Source organism: Urtica dioica, chromosome 3 (assembly GCF_054948205.1).
Source record: "Urtica dioica subsp. dioica isolate 48M chromosome 3, U.dioica_male_clone48M_v1_H2, whole genome shotgun sequence".
Lineage (NCBI taxonomy): Eukaryota > Viridiplantae > Streptophyta > Magnoliopsida > Rosales > Urticaceae > Urtica > Urtica dioica.
Genome location: NC_142758.1, coordinates 3,892,668 through 3,898,667, shown reverse-complemented (window position 1 = coordinate 3,898,667; position 6,000 = coordinate 3,892,668).

The window sequence follows — 6,000 nt, the reverse complement described above, 5'->3', positions numbered from 1 at the left end:
TTATTCAAACATTTTGCTTAGGCAGAGAGGAAACTAAAGTCAGAGAGTGACCGCGTTACGACATGACACGTGTTACGTGTGTACTTTCGACGTGGCAGGTGGCAAGTTTTCTTAGCAATTAAGAAAATATTTATGTCTCTTTGACAAAATACAACAAAATCTGAAATTTTGGTAATTAGTATATTGAAATTTCAATTTTCCAGAATAATAGATTATTCCCTAAAAAAAAAATAGAATAATAGCTCAAACTCGATCTATTAAAGAAAGGGAACTTGAGAATAATAATCAATATAATCAATATTAAGTTTATTTTGTACAATAATCAATAAATTACATAAACCCAATTGAAGAGATAATAATATCCTTCATTTAAAATGAATGGTTATCAAATATAAATTAATTACCGAATTCACACAGATTAATATGCATTAACATGAATTAATTTTGAATTAACATGAAATAATTACGAAATAAACAAAAATAAACCGAATTCACACAGATTAATATGCATTAACACGGATTAACACTGGTGAGAGCAGAACCAACCTCGCGAATTCCAGATCGAGGCAGAGGTCTGGTTGCATAGTCGTGCAGATCTGGGCATGACGTCTCCATGGGTCGACACTCACCTGATGGGATCGTCGACACGATTCTTCCACACGACGCGTCTCCGACGACGCTTCCTTCAAATCCGGTGGCAGACTGTCATTTCCGTGCGCCTTCGTCGTTTGAATCAGATCCACGCCGAGGAGTCGTCCATCATCTTCCCAATGCGAGGACGTCAAGATCCGGCTAGTTTCTTCACACCACCGGTTCGGCGTCAGACCGGTCGCCTCCTACGCGCTCGTTGCCCAGATCCGAATCGGGGGGCGTCGTCTTCGTGGGTCGGAGCTCATCCATCGGGATCCATGGCGGCCCAGCGACTCTCTACGGTGGAGGCTGCAATATCATAAAATCAAAGTGCACATTGGTTGTAACGTTATCGTATGGTTCAAAGGATGTGGAATAAATAAGTGTTGTTATGATGGATTGGCTTTTTTTTTTGCAAAACTAATATTCTCTATATTGTTAGAACATCTGTGTTGTGACATGTGGTGTAAAAGTTTCACGTCGTGATCGTCAGGATCAGTGACGTGGATTTTCTGTAAAGTGTTTTTTGTTTGCTCTACCTCTGCTTTTCTGATCGACCAATGAGGCTTCGGCGTTTGCATTAGGAAATCCTAGCAAAGGACTCTCAGCTGAGTATATGTCATATAAAAGGAATGTTTACCTTCTTGGTTAAGACTACAAACTTAGGGTTTTCTAAAGAGCTATCACACCGAAAACACCACTGTCCTTTGTGTGATGTTACCCTGATTCTTTTCTCATACTCATTGCTTGTGCAATAATCAGAGTTAGGTTTTTGTTTTGTGATGTTGTAAATCATGCACTGTTATAAGCATCGATCAATCACTTGGTGAGTGAGTTGAGTGGAGAGTTCAAACACATAGGGAACTTGTGTTAAAATTCACAAGGGTAGTCTTGAAGTTTAAGAAACCTGAAAGGTGATCATTCAAGGTTGTCCGCCATTGTACTTATTCTACTTGTTAGTGAAGTTCTCTTTTCACCGGGAGTATCATCCCTTTAGCAGTAGGCACGATTGGACGAACTAGGTTACCAATTTCTTGTCTACTGATTTACAATTTTTATTATCATTTTAATCTGGTAAATCATCTAGTGTTGCTTAACCTTGTCTTTACATCACTTAGAGACATCAAAATGAATACACTTTTTCAATAATACATGAACGGTGGAACATCGACATTAAAACTCGACATGTCAAAGGCCTTTGATAGAATGGAATGATAAAGCTTGAGTATGATGCTCGCTAGATAGATAAAATTATGAGATGTATAACCACGATCCGTAAAATAACTTGAACGGAAACTTAAAAAGAAAATATCATCCGTCGGCGTAGTTTGCGTCAAGGTGACTCCTTATCCCTATACATGTTTCTCTTTTGCTCAAAGGGTCTTCAAATATTTTCCGCAAGGCAGTAAAATAACATAGACTCCAAGGCCTCAGATTCAACAAAGATATCATCTAAGATTTACACCTATTTTTTTGCGGATGATAGTCTAATTTTCCATCAAAGGAAATTGCAAAATTGTCAAGGATTATCTTTCAAAACATAGAGCAGCTTTGAGACAGAAAATAAATATTTAAACATTTTATGTGTGCTTCGGTAAATCAGTAGTTTCTGGAAGCCGTTCAGAAGTTGCCGCTTATCTTGGTGAATTAGAATTTAGAGGTATACTATTACACACGGTACCTTCACCGACAACAATAAAAAGCAGCCTTAACCAATCTTCTCGTCAACATGATCCTCTTGCCTCCTACTACCCAAGGCCTACTATATTCGACGCGTGACTCAAAATTCAACTTAGATATGACGTAGTTTTTTTGGGGTAGAGACGTGAGGCACTCGATGGCGAATCGAAAACAGAGAGACATTACGGGTCCTCAATGCCAACTAGTGCCCAATATCAAACTCTTTTACCTTTATTGCAAAGCATCATGTCGCTAAAAAATGTTAACAACAGAGAGGGTGGACCAAAGACATTAATAGAGCCTTATTCATGGAAGAAGATATCAAGTTCATCATGGGAGAATTCATTGCATTTCACATCAGATTAAAGACTCCTTGATGTGGCACTTCTCGAAGAAACAGCCAGGCCACCTAAACAACCGAAGCGGAAGATGCCAAATTGGAGATATAGTTCGAGATCGACGGGGAATGGTCAAAGCCTCACAATTATAACTTTATGTTCTAATTAACGGGTGCAAATATCCCTGATCACCTCTTGGCTAAACTTGCTTTAAAAGTTTGGTTGTGTTTGACATAATTTTGCTTAAAAAAATGTTTTTAAATTATGCTTTTGAAAAAAAAACTGTTTTTTCTAAAGCTACGAAAATCTAGTTTTTTAATTTTCTTTTATATTTTGCAAAAAACACTTTTCAACTTTTATTAAAAGTTATTTTTACCAAACAGCGGTTGGACTTTTAGAAAAAGTTAAAAACAAGTTTATTAAGCTAAGTCAAATACAGTGATTCTCCAGCTTTATGGAACTCTAGTGTCGCACGCTTCCACTCTGGCAGGCTTGATGCAAAACCCCCAGATTTGTTATAGAAAACACATTTCATTAAATTAAAAACCTTAATTTATCAAGTCTTCATTTAAGGGATATTGACACTAGTAATACCATGTGAATCTCACTTACCAGATATAGCCCAAAACCAAAAAATTGACACATATAATACTTATCCCATTATGTAAAGACTATTATACCCTCTTAACTATCTTAAACACATCGAGAACTATTATACAGTTCTTCATCTTCTTTATCTAAAAAAAATTCGCTCAAACCCCTCTTCTCGCTCTCTCTCGCTCCTCTTCTCTCTCTCTCTCTCTCTCTCTCTCTCTCTCTCTCTCGCCCCTCTTTCTTTCTCGCTCAAAAAGTGGACAGGCCGATCTGTGTTTCTCTCTCTCCACGATCTCTGTTTCTCATTCTCTCTTGCCCGATCTCGATTTAGGGTTTCTCAAGAGCCGATTGAGCGTCTCCGATTTCTCTACTCGACTGTCTCTTCCTCAAGGTCAGTCTCGTTTTCCTTTTTTGCCATTGAGATTTCGTCTTGCAAATGAAATGTTCTGTTGTTGTCCTCTGAAATTCAAATTCCTTTTTTTTTTCTGGAACCTTAGAAATTTGAAATTAGTTTCTTCCAATTTCTCTGAGCTTTTCAAAAAGTCAAAAAAAAAATATGTATCAATTTGCATTAAATATTTTCTTAAACATTACTCTAACATGTATGGGTTCATTTTAACAATATGATACTAATTTTTATTTATATTTTATTTTCTAAAAATTCGTTATTGAATCTGCAGGCAATTGTATCAATAAAGAAATGCACTTATCTCTTGAAGTGTGGAAGGAGAGGGAAGCCAAAGTTTTGCCCTTTCCGACTTTTCGATGTAGCCATTGATGATCATTTTATTTCTGGTATGGAGATTGTGTTTTATTCAAGGATATTTTGATTTCAGAGCAAATCATTGAGCTCGGTCTTGAGATTTCTGTTTGAGCCACAAGTTAATGTCCTTACAAACATGTCTAAACTTCAGTGATTGATATTTAGAAGCCAAGATTTAGTAATATGTTACGCAGAAAAAACTTGTCAGAGAATTTGTTGTAGAAGTATTTGGTGTTGTAGAAGTATTTGGTGTTACAGAAGTATTTGGTGTTATTTTATTAGGTGTTTTGTTACTTCAAGTATTAAATGGACCTCTGAGAAAATGCTCAAATAAGGATCATCTTTTTTTTTTTTTTTTTTTTTTTGCTGTTGCGATTGTTTCTATTAATTCTCCGAATGTTCCTCTGCAGAATGAATTTAGTTATGTTACTTTGTAGATATATTTTAGTGGCATCAAACTTATGAGTAACTGGGTTTTGTTTTCCTTTTGTTTGTGGAAATAAATCATGTACTATGTCATCAGGGATCAATTTGTGGTCTTAGATGTATACAAAATGTTAGATTTTAATTGTATTTTCAAGAGTTTAGATAGTGTAGAGCAGAGATTGCATGGAATGTTGTTCCTCTATCTCTATGTGTATGTGTGTGTGTGTGTTACTGAGATTGTATGATGTTACAAGCTTAAAAAGGGTTAGTGTTGTAAAGCTTGTTTGGAAATACAAATCTGTCACGGAGTGAATTCACTTTGTGACATAGCTGTCACGAAGTGTGCTTATTTAACGTGAATAGAAAAAAAAATTATGTCAGAATAGGACCCGGTATTTCAGCATAATTGTTGTGGTTCTCATATTTCACCTATTTTATAGGGAATTTCTGATGTATTTCAGCATAATTGTTGTGGTTCTCACATCTTATAGTTCTTTTTTTCATTTTATGTTTTTGGCTCGTAATTTTTCTCTTATGGTAACACTGTTGGTGAATGAGTATTCCTTCTAATTTTTCTCTTATGGTAACATTGTTTCTGACTTGGTTTGTTTTAGGTCTTATCTTCAATGACGAAGTCGAAAGAAACCAAGGTAGAGGAGGCCTCAAAAAGTGTCCGACGAAGCCCTAGTACGGCTTCGAAAAGGAAAATGATTTCGCCGTCCAAGAGTTCCGACGATGACGACGCGTTCATGGTCGCACCACCAAATATAAAGAAGGTATATAATAAAAATTAAGTGGCTTATTTAGAGTAATTTAAGGTGACGCCTTGGTTTGTTTTGTGTTTGATATAGACTCAAAACAAGGTCGAGTCCTCGGGCGTTGCGGCGGCCTCGGAGAGTCCTACCACTTTTATATCCGAAAAGGTGAGTGTCACAAACTCATTTGGATCCTGGTTCATGACATATTGGTAACGAACTGATTGAGTTCGTGACCGATGTTTCATGAACTCGCTCGCTGACTTCGTGACAAATGTGTCACGGACTGACCCACTTTAAGCATGTTTTTTTTGTTCCATCATAAATGATTGTGGCATGTTTATGATCAAGACTGCCGAGTTTTTGGCGCACGACCTTCCCTTGTCTGATTTGAAATAGGAGGACATGAGCATGTACCGACAGAAGATGACCACCGAATTATACTGACACGGAGCGCTAAAACTACACACACGTGAAAATTTCGACGTTGATGCTACTTAAAATTATGTTTGTATAATTGTACGTATGTGATTATGACTGTAGACATGTGTTTATGATTGTACGTATGTGTTTATAACTGTACACCCGGGTGTTTGATTGTACGTATGTGTTTAGACCTTTATGTATGTGTTTAAAACTTTATGTATTGTCTTGAAATCAATTAATTAGTTTAGAATTTTATGTATTGTTTCGAAATCAATTTATTTGTCACAAAGTGACCTCATTTCGTGACAAATGTGTCACGGACTGAGATCACCTCGTGACACATGTGTCGCGGCTTCATTTTACTCTGTGACACATTTGTCACGAAGTG